The following is a 13,358-nucleotide window of genomic DNA, read 5'->3' as shown; positions in this document are numbered from 1 at the left end:
TAATAAGACTGCCACTGCTGGACACCATTCTGAGCCGCTGCTGACTCAACTGTTTCCTTTTCATTCCTTTTTCAACCGAATATATGCTTCAGAGTTTTCAGATTCAAATCAAAATACAATGTTTGCTACACTTGGTAATGTTGGTCCTTTTTGCACACATGTATAACGAAAAAGTAAAGCTTTTAATCCCTTCAGGGCCATTCAGCCTTTTCTAGGGCTGTTCTTTACAGCTGTCTCCTATATCAGATTTTCATTCACAAAAGCATGGACATACTCGGGGGATCAACTCTTCCGATCTCTCCAAACAACTAGAAACGCAGCATCTCTGCCTCAGTGACTGCAAACTTTGCTCATCGAAATTATCGGCTCAAACTTTACGCTCAAAAGAGAATTGTAACATCTTATTGAGATAATATGCAGCAACAGTGGTCTAAAATAGAATTTTCTTTTGTTTTCACTATGTTAGGAGAACTGGTTTGATCACCATCTCACACATACACATAAAGAGGAAAATAATAAGGGGTCAGGAATTGTAGATTCACCAGTTTAAGGTGGGATAAATAAGTGGAAGTAAGCCTAAGCAGGTCTACTCAGAAGCCAACCCCAGTTTACTCAATGGAGTTTCCTCTCAGGAAAATACTCCTAGATTTCAGTCTGTTCTATCAAAAGGATTGACCATTTAACGAAGTACATTAGTTTAGTTAATACGATTGTGTTAAAGCAATATCACATTCCACATTATGCTTGCTTATAATCATTACAGAAATGCTGAAAGTACAACTCTGGTGAGAAAATAAATTACTGTAATATTCCCCTGTATGCCATCAGTACCACAAGTACTCATTGCATGAGCTTCTTATTTATTTATTTCTTGAAACAAAGTCTGCTGGCCTTTCTTTCAATTAGAGGAAAGTGCTTAAGGAAGCAGTTGCAGAAAACAGTAAGCTTTAAAACGCATTTATTGTGCATATATAATTCAAACAAGTCTCTTTCATGGAAACAGCTAGTTTTACACTGAAATATACAATACACATTCATAAGCCAGAATGACTCAGACACATCAGGGGGTGGGCGATACAGATAGAGAAGGCTGCCTTTGCTCTCTATCACTCCTTCTTGTTCAACTTTATTTATTTTTCTCCTAGGACCCTCAGGCTGTGAAGCTGTTTCTGCAGTTCTTGAGGTAACCATCTACTGTAACGTTCCTTGCTTTCTTAAGTAATTCATATCAACCAAGCCTAAACCATAACCTATGCCAGTCTCAGTAGTGAGAACTTTCATACTTCACAGCCTGTGTATTTGCTCTGCTTTATGATTTATTGTCTATTTTTTGGCGGGAGAGGGGTATTTGCACTCCAGTAGGTGCCTTCTGTACATAGGTGGGTTCCACACAGCATAAATACAATGACTTGAGGACGTTATAAAAAGTGTTTTGGGGAAGAACTTTACACAGCTCTCTCTTCCCCAAAACGACTTCAGTCTGTTTTATTTCTCTCAACCTGAGTTTTTCAAAAATCGCTAAACTAGGAATCTTTCCCACCCCCAAAAACCCCGGGCTGAAGACATTTCCTGCCTGCTGAGTGAACACAAGCAGGCAGGAAATGCTTTATTTCACCCACCCAAACCGCTTACTTTCATTTCTGCTGCTTGCGCCCACAATTTTGTGGGCTGCAGCGGATTGTTTGTAAAGATTCCCCACAGGTTTCCTCTGCTAGCAGCTTCACTATATGATTTCACTGTAAAAAAGTAGATAAATAAAGTTTGTTTTACCTAGCAATTCTGCACACGTGGTTTTCCCCCCTCTTTTTTGTTTTGAGGGGGATGACTGTGAAGCTATGGCAGCACTAATACATGCACACTGCAGCTTCTCTAATCATGTCACCGCAGACATCCCCCTAATAAAAAAGGGGAAACAACACATGCTCAGGATCACTAGGCAAAATATTTATTCATTTATATTTTTACAGTGAAACTGCACATGGATGAGCTGAAAGCAGAGGAAATCTCCTTGGGGAACCTTCTCAGGGAATCTGCTGCAGCATACAAAATGGTAGGTACCAAGGCGAAACTGACAAGGATCCATGCAGCAGGTGGGAAAAAAGATCCATTTTGACTGGCAAAACTTGTGTTCTCCCGCACTGTGGGAACACAAAATGCCAAAACGGGTTTTTTAAATAACATCCTAAAGATGTTTTATTCCTGTTGTGCAGAATCCACCATGGTTTTATTCCACATGCGTAGATGCTTTAGAAATACTTGCCCCAAATAGGATGACGAATTTGGTAAGCCCTGGGATATTATAAGTAGATCACAGTTATATTACAAGGTCAACTGCCTCTGGGAAATAAATGAGACCAAAAATATATTATTTACAAATCCTCCTTATTTTTGTTCAGCTAACAATGTTCAGTTCCACTACTACTGCAACCTGTAATTTGCAAGTCAGTTACAAAGCTTATGCTGCCTGGATAACTTAAACTTGTGATATTTTAATACACAGTTATTCATATTCTAATGTGTCACATCACACAAGAATTAAAAGTAAACACATCTCTACAGTTATATAAAGGAAACTTGAAACCTACTGGAAAGTACAATTTGTTTTAGAAATCTAACAACTTTGTTTTCTATTACAAAAGCTCCCTGGTCTGAACATACCTCTCAACAGTACAAGTGTGCTTTATTATGTCTATTCTGCAAACTGAGCTATGGAGAATATTTCTTACAACTTCTCTAGTCTGACACCAGCTCCCCCCACCCCACCGAAAAAAGAGACAGGTAAACTCCACAGACCTCTTCAATTACTAACAAAGCATTGAAGACTACACTGATTTACGAAAACAATTACTTTACATCTCTTATTCCTTTGCTTCCTTAACTGAGATAATGAGGAGATGATTCTAATCTATTTGGGTGGTGGGATATCCAATGCTCTTCTATAGTTAGATTTTGCTCACAAAAGAAACTACATTTTTTTACCAAAAAAATCAGCTTATTTGCTTACATGAATCACTAACCACATGCCTGTAGCTTACACAGCCAACAGAATCTGCAAACTGTAAACAGATTGCACGACGTCTTGTCTGTTATATTCAACAAAGAGCAACGGAACAGAAAATTAAATGTTGTTGGCAAAGTCACATCCACATGCAGCTAGGGAAGAAAAACTGGTACTTACACAACGGTACAGTAAAATGTCCCAGTTTCTCTTTTACATGTTATTGCAAATCACATAAAGATCTCAGCTCTCGTCAAGTCACTGCTTCCACTACACTGATCAGCCAGGCAGAACAGGCCCTTATGGATTGTCTATGCAGCAGGGAGATAATGGAACCATATTCTCAGCTGGGACTAGAGATGCCTAACCGCTATTTACTGAGCACTGTATGCTGGCTCACAAGCATTAATCAGGGAGTACAGTTGTTCCACTGCTATATGCCTTTCCCTCCCCCAAGGAATTTCACAATTAGCACATGAATCAGAGATGCACACATGCAGAGATCTTGCACACATTTTTAAATGGATAGCTGAACACTGGCTAACTGTGTTCATGGATCACCAATATTAGACTCCTGTTCAATTAAAATACACATGGAGTTCGAAACTATGCACACAAACAGGCATCAATCTGCATACATGGTCCCCGCAGTTTATTTATAGTTGAATTCTTACAATGAACACAAAATACCTAATTGTATAAACCTCTATAATTAGATTAAATACTTTGAGCATACACACACACACACACAAATACTTATGTGCAAAGTATTAGGCAGACAGACAGACTGACAGTTGTTTCTTGTGGTACTGTTGTAACTGTTACATAACTTTTTCTTCATTTGCTCAATTAAATCATTGTAGACTTGGTTGAGTCCTACTTTGGCGGAAGATAAGCTAGTCATTTTTTAAAAAATTACCGATTTGGCTGTATAAAATTGGGTGGGAAGCAAACAAACAGGAGTAGGGATACCTCATGTTCTCAACAGCATGGTGTTGGTTCACTTGTGTATGTTACACACACAAAATGCTCTTCAGACCAGTTTCAAAATCTACAGCATATTATAATTTACAAGTCATCAAGGCAACCATACAACAGAATTAAATGTTTAGGTCTGTTTATGAGGCACTGGAGAAGCAGCCAGGCCCCCATCTAGTGTTCCTTGATGCTGTCCTGTCAGGCAATGCCTCTTCTCCTCGTTTCAGAATGCAATAATTGAGCTTGCCAAAGGGAGAAAAAGAGTGCAGCTAGGTGTCATTCATTAAGTCTAGATCCAGCTCCAGCAAATAGCTCTCTCCCTACAGTTCCAATTGTCATCACCATCAGGGAGAAGGGATTCTTCTATCATGTCTGAACCAAACTACAGCTGAGGACTCTTTGTACTGCTAAGGCGACCCAAGGATGGTGATGAATTATGCAGGCCTTCAATCCAGCTCCTCCTGGCTTTCCACTGGCATCACCAGGAAGGCAAAAAGCAGCCAAATCACCTGTCCATGATGTCTGGATCTAGTTCAATCGAGAATGACATTCCCATTCAACAATGGATGCCAATTGTATGGCTTTTGGTGCCTGCGAGCTGCCTTGAAAGCTATTTTTGTCTGGAAATGTGAGAAAAATATTATGTCTAGTAAATAATTTAGTTAATGGACTGAGCTCACTTAGTTATGTTGGCCATAGACTACCTTGGTTTTCTGGTTTTAAAATCAGGCATGGACACATTGAGAGGTATCAGGCCTCAGTTATTATATCTCCGCCTCAATTTGCCACCTATAAAATGATCGTAGGCAGTGACTGATGGCAGGACTTTCTACACACTTCCCCCTTACTTTTTAAACATGGGACCTTTCCGCACAAAGCATTCAAAGCGTTTGTCAAATGTCCTGCAAACTTTTTGAAAAGAACCTTGTTCACATAGCCTGTAAAAATAAAACGTTTCAGGCAAAAACAGTTCTTTTCTTTTTTAAAAAAATCACAGCTTCAATGCTATGGAGACTCAATATCTATGGAGACAGCTTCAATGCTATGTAGACTCAATATCTATAACCTTGCTAATTCTGACATCGAATCTGTTTAGCACTGAATCTACAACATACTTTTTTTAAAAAAGAAAAATTGCATGTTTATGTAATCAGCAGGCAAAAGTGAATGTATTAGTGTACAGCAATTACGGAAATGGCAGGCAGCCATGATGTCAAATGAGAAAACATCCCTAGGAAACTTCAGTAAATGGTGGGCTGCCAGAGAATCTATGAAACAACAGAAAATGGTGGACAGCAGAGAAACAAAAGTAGCAGAGTCAAAGGGGTGTGTGGCGCGTTATATTTGGGCGGAAGAAATAAAACAATTCCTGTTTCTCTGCACAGGCCAGCAGGAAATGTTTTGAAAACATTTTGGAAAAAAAGTTTGCTAAATAACTGGATCCAAGTAAAATATTTTGAGGGTGAAATAAAATGTTTTCAGAACATTTTGGGGGGACAATCATGTGGAACTCTTGAATGAAACACTTTTCCCCCCTGGCTTAAAATGTTTTATTTTGGCTGTGCAGAAAGGGTCAATGTTAGCATGTCCTCATATTTAGACTTTCCTACCTTCCACTTCCCTAAAATTCAAATCTTCCAACTGGCATGATCAGGGATCCCTGTCACCTCAGGGACCTTTCTCAGGTCTCAGATATTCTCAATCTGGGTAACACCCCAGTGAGCTGCGGCTAGTGGTTAATTGGTCTTACAACAGGCAACCACCAACTAGACTTCTCCTCCCTGACCCTCTGGCTCCCTGAGGCTTTTATGCCTTCCTTCTCCCCTCCGCCCCAACCCTGAGACCTCCTCTTAGGCTGGGTCTTTCCTGGACCTCCACATTTAAAGCTGTGCTGGCCCTTCCTCTGCACTTTGGCTTCTGGGAGGAAAAGGTTGTTCCTGCTGCTGGGCTGGCTTGCTGCTGGGCAGGGCTCTGAGACAAGCCCTGACTTGCTGGCCCTGGCTCTCGCATCTCCTTGGGCTGCTGCCTGGCTCTCCCACCTCCTTGGGCTGATGTGGCTTCCCAAGCGCTACAGGTAAGTGGCTTGGGACAATGTTGTTGGCCATTAGGAAAGTCTGGAGGTCTGAGCCCTGGACACAAAAAAGATTCAGAGATTCCATCCTTAATCCAGTCCTGTCACAGCAGAGGCACAGTCTTCTCAATGTCACTAAAGGTGCAAAAAAACTACCTATCAGCCCACAAACCTTGGCAAATATTTTCTGGATCCTACCAGTTACCCCCAACATCATGGTTTGTCTACTCTCTCACTCTTGCTAAAATCACTGAATTTCCTCACCTTGGACTTCACACCTCACAGCTCATTCTCTGAATAAAAGCCAACTTCCATAACCTCATGGCTGATTCACTTACTGGACTCCCCCTCCCCTTTTGGTTGAAATCACTGAGCTTTGTTCCTCATTTGAACCCTGAAGCTTCATCCTAGGACCTGTTTTTCATCACATGGTCCTGGACTGGACTCTCACCCATTGTTCCTCTTCAGGATCAGGCTTGTATTTTTGGCACTCCACTTTTTCCCACTAAAGCATCACTGGCTTGCCTGCTAGCAAATCTCATTTTCCCAGATTTTCCTGACAACTATATATCTACTTCAAATGTAACTCTTTCTCCAGACTGAAGTAGTTCTGGTTGTTAGCGTTGTTTCTCAGTGAGTTGATGTAATATTTGCTTACGAGAAGTTTCTTCCTCCCTAATATTGTATTCAATTCCTCAATAAACTCCACATTTCTTTTTAAATTTTTAATCTGTTCTCTGCCATGCTTTTCCTGCTAAGCATACCTTTAATACGGTCATTTTTCTACTTTACATGCTATTCACAGCCACCTCTTTGGATAAAATCTTTCCCCCCCTGATTTCTACACAAACATGCAAGCTAATTATCTGTGTTTGACTGAATATGTTTTGCAGGTAGCACTATTGGAGGTGGTGGTGGTGGGGGTAGACATTTCAGGATGGCGCAGCTAAGAAAGTAAAGCTCCATAAGCTTAAGTTTTTGTTCCTAAGGAAATGTTGTGCCAGATTTAGTCCCAAGCCAACAACCAGGGTATACTAGAGAAAGAAGAACATATCTTCTTCCTGTGGAATCCAACAGTCTTCATCTCTAAACATTTCTAATGAGGACTGAAGGCAGGAGGTGAATTTTTTTCCACAGCCCAGTAGTAGCTCAGACAAAACGCAGCAGTAGATCATAATCTTATGATCAATTGGCAGAATTCCTGCTTTACATAGCGCAGTTATTTATTTTGTTACTAAACTATTTTGTTACTAAACTATGTTATATAATTTAAAAAGTAAACATATAAGATATTTTGCTTCCACTCCTTCACAGCATATCTAGGGTGGGATAGCCAGGGTGCGTGCCCTGTGAGCCACTTGAAAGGGAGTGCTCTCAGCGGCATAGCCCCTTCCCCGGCAAAAACTACGCTTCGCCCTGGTCCAGCTTTAAACTGTGGGCTTCACCAATGAAGTCCACATGGACTTCAAAGGTAGAGTTGCGGTTCAATGCTGGACGCATCTTGGCTAGGTCCAGCTTTAAATTGCAGGGTCTGCCTCCAAAGTCTGAGGCAAACTCTGCAGTTTAAAGCTGAATCTGACCAGGCCTGGCCTGGCTGGGTCCAGCTTTTTACTGGTGGCTTTGCCTCTGAAGCTCCACCTCTAAAGTCACATGGACTTCAGAGATGGAGCCAGCAGTATAAAACTGGGCCTGCAGTATAAAACAGTATATACAGCAGCATAAGGCTGGATCTACAGCTGAGGTCGGCCTGGCCGGATTCAGCATTGAGCTGTGGGCTCAGCCTCTGAAGTCCATGTGAATGTTGGAGGCAGCTGCACAATTCAATACTGGATCCAGCCAGGCTGCAGGTAATGGATGGAGAGAGGGGTTTCAGTGCTTACCTTAGGTACTGTTTCCCATAGATACACCCTTGACAATGCAATACTTTAAATGGTCAGTTGAAGTGTTCTAACCCTAAATACCACTTCTTAATAAATATCACTATAATTTAAGCAGAGATCTGGTCAATAAAATTCCTCCCTGCTGCAAAAAGAGAGCAGAGCTCTAAAAAACAGTCCTTTCTTTCACTTTGTTTCTCAACCAAGTTTCTAGATACTACTGCTCCTGAAAAGCTTTGGAGAAAAGAGGTATAATTAAGAACATAAGAACATAAGAAAGAGCCTGATGGATCAGACCAGAGTCCATCTAGTCCAGCACTCTGCTACTCGCAGTGGCCCACCAGGTGCCTTTGGGAGCTCACATGCAGGAGGTGAAAGCAATGGCCTTCTGCTGCTGCTGCTCCCGAGCACCTGATATGCTAAGGCATGTGCAATCTCAGATCAAAGAAGATCAAGATTGGTAGCCATAGATCGACTTCTTCTCCATAAATCTGTCTAAGCTATCCAGGTTAGTGGCCATCACCACCTCCTGTGGCAGCATATTCCAAACACCAATCACACGCTGTGTGAAGAAGTGTTTCCTTTTATTAGTCCTTATTCTTCCCCCCAGCATTTTCAATGGATACCCCCTGGTTCTAGTATTGTGAGAAAGAGAGAAAAACTTCTCTCTGTCAACATTTTCTATCCCATGCATAATTTTATAGACTTCAATCATATTCTCCTCTCCAAACTAAAGAGTCCCAAACGCTGCAGCCTCTCCTCATAAGGAAGGTGCTCCAGTCCCTCAATCATCCTCGTTGCCCTTCTCTGCACTTTTTGTATCTCTTCAATATCCTTTTTGAGATGTGGCGACCAGAACTGAACACAGTACTCCAAGTGTGGTCACACCACTGCGTTATATAAGGGCATGACAATCTTTGCAGTTTTATTGTCAATTCCTTTCAATTTTATCAATTTATTTTCAATTCCTTTCAATTTTATCAATTTATTATCAATTCCTTCCAATTTTGTCAGACAGGAGAGTATTAGTTATTAGACTGAGCAATATCTCTGTCAAAATTTCTGGATTAGTACTGTAATGGACAGAAGTTAGAAAAGTGAAATAAATAGCATAAAACGCTTTATATAACAACACACGGCAGCTGCAGTTAATTTTTAAATAAGTGCAAATGCAATAATAGGAAAAAACCACACCTACTCCCAAAGAAACAAATAAAAAAGTGACATAATGCACTGTTAATAAGCCACATTTCATATCAACTTTAATATTGTGATGCACAACAGTCACAATACATCTCAAGCCACTTTGGAAAATTACTTGCATTTAAAATCATCTTATGATGTGGCACCTGCCAAGTAGAGAATCAAGCTTCCATAATGAGAAAAACCAAAAGATACAAGCAGCACATACTGCCCTCCAGAATGCACATGTTTCTTTGTACCGTCCACCATGTTCTGAATCAAAGTCTTTTTCTCTTAACCAGTTGTAACAGGAGAAAAAATTATGTGACAAATGGGCTGTGATATGCCATTACACTTCAAAATGTGCAAGCTTCAGAGGTCAGCGTGACAGCCACATTAAAAAGAAACCCATGCACACTCATATAAACAGCATGCCTCATTTCCTGTTTGTAAAATGCAAGACCATTTATCTCTTTCCACCTCATATGTAAAATGGTTATGGCAATGATAATTACCTACTCCACAGGGGTGTATTGAGGCTTAGTTAATATTTAAAAAGCAATTTGGTATTTGTGGCCAAATGGTGCTAAATATAGGTACAGTTTATTAGTGCCATTATTATTGTGATCGCTTCCAAAATAAATGCGTGAATATTCTGAATGGCACATATTGTATCCAATTTTGTATCCAATATACGTTATTCTGTAAAATAACGTATATTCCAGGCATACATGGCCAACTGTTTCTAATAAGCATGCAGATATTATTTTTATAGCTTGTGAAACAAAGCCACATTACCACAGTGTGTTTTAATGACACTGTATTAGCCAAGTACAGCCATAATCCAAAATTCACTTCCAAAATTCAATAACTGACTTTAGTCTGCTGTGGGCAAGATCCCAAGTGATCTGAAGTACTGAACTCTAAAAAAAAAATCCAGTATGCACCAACTATAAAATACTCAAGTGCTTCTTTGAAAACTCTCAATATGAATGACACCTGGGAATCACTTCACTGGAGAAGGTGAAAGAGGGGACAATAATATAATAAAATAAACATAAAAATTCAGTCACTCAGTACAGATACAACATGTAGTACATGCCAACAGTCTGAGACCAACTACATCAAACTCAGCCAAATTCACCAGAAGCTCAATAAACCTCCTCTGTTTTTGTTTATTTTTCTTTGTGCTTGAGGATGTAGAAATAAGAGGATTGTTAAGCTCCTGGCGGGCAGTCTCTGTTTTGGGCTTGTAAGTCACAAATTGCGATGCTTAATTGTTTTGAGTTTCTGCAAAACCAGAAGGGGAGAGGGGAGTCCAAAAACAATAAAGATGCTGCAAGAGCTTAGTCCACTAGCAATTATCCACAGCAGGACACTAAAATGTGAAGAATGGAAGTGAAATCCTCTAAAAAAGTATGAGGAGTGGAGGAGTTTCATTCTTTTGCCTACCACCTGATCACTTCCACTCAGGACTCAATGGCCAGACAGTTTCTCTGACAAATACAGGCTGAGTGGATAGACATGCTCAGGAGAGACACGCTCTCCAATATGTATAAGCATCAGGATGCTCAAACAGGATGCCAATTGGTTTACATCCTATTCACTGGTGGTCAGGGGCGGAGTGAGGGAGAACTGTGCCTGGGGAATGCCTGCACCTCTGCCATCCCCCTGTCCCCTTAGCGCTACGCCACTGTTGGTTGTAAACAGAGACTCAACCTTTTAACAGTTGGTTTGGTACTTGATAAGAATTAAGGTGTTCAGCTTATGGTTTTTCTGTATTCCATGTGTACAGCACTGTGGGCTTCTCACACATGCATATTCTAACACGTACAATTGAGTTTTACTATGCTGCCATATATACGTTGTAACTACTCTGTTCAGTGGCAGAGCTCCCACTGGCACATCCGGGGACAAATGCCCTGGCCGATCCCTGAGGGAGTCACATGGGGGGCGTAAAATCCTCTCTGCCCAATTATACCCCTTCATCGTCATCGTCCTCCTCCTCGCCCTCTCTCTCTCTCTCTCTCTCTCTCTCTCTCTCTCTCTCTCTCTCTCTCTCTGTGTGTATATATATATAGATAGAGAGAGAGAGAGAGAGAGAGAGAGAGAGAGAGAGAGAAAGAGAGATAGATAGATAGATAGATAGATAGATAGATAGATAGATAGATAGATAGAGAGAGAGAGAGAGAGAAAGAGAGAGAGAGAGCCTTCTTCTCACTGGCTCCTACTTTCAGTTTTGCCTCATGAAGTGGGGGGGGAGAGAGAACTGGCGAAAGTGCTGGGATGCATCCAGCAGGGACAGTAGAGAAGAGATCATGCATGCCCTTCTGAAAATTGCACTGGTAAGTTTTAAAAGAAAATAAAAGATGACTTTCTACTTTCAGTTTTACAGAGGCTTCATGAGGGGGCTAATCAAAACAAAAGCTAGTCTGCAGCTTTTACCTGTTGTCTTCCAGCATAAGCACAGTATGATATCTGTGAATTGCATTTGCACAAGGTCTTTAATGCATTGAATATGAAAATAATTGCTTTATAAGTAACAGTTTAGCACTATAAAGCTGCATTATGCAAACAGCACACAGGCAGCATGAACTTTGGAGATTCAGAATCTGAAATAAAATAATGTCATAAGTGCTAGAATGCATCCAGCCATGCAACTTGAACAACTGAACCTGCAAATGTTTGCATATACATGTATGTGATGTAAGTGTTGCATACTTGATTCCGCTTGAAAAAGATCTATCTTTAAACCTTCCAGTCTTTCCCCTTGCTATTTTAGTTGCCTGTGGCTATTTTGTTTCTGGCATATAATTTTATAATACCATGTCTCTCAAAGTAAGTGCATAATGTGGTTTTTCACTATAGATAGTGGAATGAATTTCAGATACATAATAATTCACTAAGGCCCCTTCCGCACACGCAAAATAATACGTTTTCAAACCACTTTCACAACTGTTTGCAAGTGGATTTTGCCATTCCGCACAGCTTCAAAGAGCACTGAAAGCAGTTTGAAAGTGCATTATTCTGCATGTGCGGAATGAGCCTTAGAAATGCAAGTCATAATGGTCCAGCCTCCCGGTGGTGGTTGGAGATCTCCTGGAATTACAAATGATTTCCAGGTACAGAGATCAGTTCACCAGGAGAAAATGGCAATTGTGTATGGTAGATTCTGCATTGCACTCCACTGAAGTCTCAGGTTTCACCTTGAAAATCTCCAGTTATTTCCCAGTCCGGAGAAGGCAACCCGAGTTCTAGGACATTTTAATAATAGCTATATCTTCAATGCTTGTGATGTCTAAATTGTAAACAAAGGATACAAACACACAGCTGTTCATAATTTCTTTGCATCTGGGATTGTAGAGAGTGATGGGTTGGAATGCTTGGAGTAATCTGCCTGGCCTGGACAAAGTCCCAAATTCAATCCCTGGCATTTCCAGAGTCAGGTGGTAGGTGATGTGAAAGACCTCTGTCCAAGACCCTGGGGAGCCACTGTCAGTCTCTGTAAACAATACTGATAGTTGATAGTCTGATTCAGTAGAAGGTAGTTTCATGTGGTCATGTGTAAGAGTCTTTTTCTGCTACATTTCACTTACTTGCCTGCGGTGGCTTAGGTGACCATAGGCTAGCACTGGTCAAAAAATAATACATGGATAATCTGAGGCACGTGGGACCAGCCCCCGCATGCTGTTTTCTGTCAACAAAATACCTAATGATTTGAAGAAACTACATATGTTCCACCCCTAAATGATGCAACACAGAAGTTACCAGGTTTTCCGTTTAAAAATGATGCTCCATAATTTTTTTTTTAAATTGGCTCCAGGGCAACTAATTAAAATGCTTGCAAAGAAGATAATTTATATTATATATATTATATTATATGCCAAACATTAAAACTCTGAAAGTAGGAACAAAGCAATTATTACCCATTGTCATGATCATTTAATTTTTTTAATATTATGGGATGTTATTCATTTCTGTACTATGTACACACAAATGAGCTCACAAGATGTTCTCATGAACCAAGTGCTGGAGGCTAAATCTCCAGCGTTTTCAGTCTTTGCCATCCTATCTCTTACATGCAGGTCTCGTATGATCCATGATTTTCTTAGAAGATCACAAGAACAAAACACAACTGACGAACCAGAAACAGCCAAACTCATGCAGCAAACACCCACAGCAATAGCAGCAGGGGAAAACAGTATCTTCAACATCTTTGCCTGAAAGATAAAACCATGTGTTTTCTGAAAAG

The 13,358-nt window shown here is 40.5% G+C and overlaps 1 protein-coding gene across 6 annotated transcripts in view; it reads right to left on the bottom strand.

Annotated features, from left to right (window-relative positions):
• The window catches only part of LOC125428294 (contactin-4), a 679,975-nt gene that overhangs the window by 388,927 nt on the left and 277,690 nt on the right, over nucleotides 1-13,358 (bottom strand). Inside the window, exon 1 of one of the 6 annotated variants that reach the window (XM_048488129.1) lies at nucleotides 3,179-3,257. The exons of the other annotated variants lie outside the window; for them this stretch is intronic. The gene's annotated coding sequence lies outside the window, so the exon portion shown is untranslated. Of the gene's footprint in view, nucleotides 1-3,178; nucleotides 3,258-13,358 lie in introns of those variants that run through there. 6 annotated transcript variants of the gene reach the window in all.

Source organism: Sphaerodactylus townsendi, linkage group LG03, assembly GCF_021028975.2.
Source record: "Sphaerodactylus townsendi isolate TG3544 linkage group LG03, MPM_Stown_v2.3, whole genome shotgun sequence".
Taxonomy (NCBI): domain Eukaryota; kingdom Metazoa; phylum Chordata; class Lepidosauria; order Squamata; family Sphaerodactylidae; genus Sphaerodactylus; species Sphaerodactylus townsendi.
This window is presented reverse-complemented; position numbering and strand designations above follow the sequence as displayed.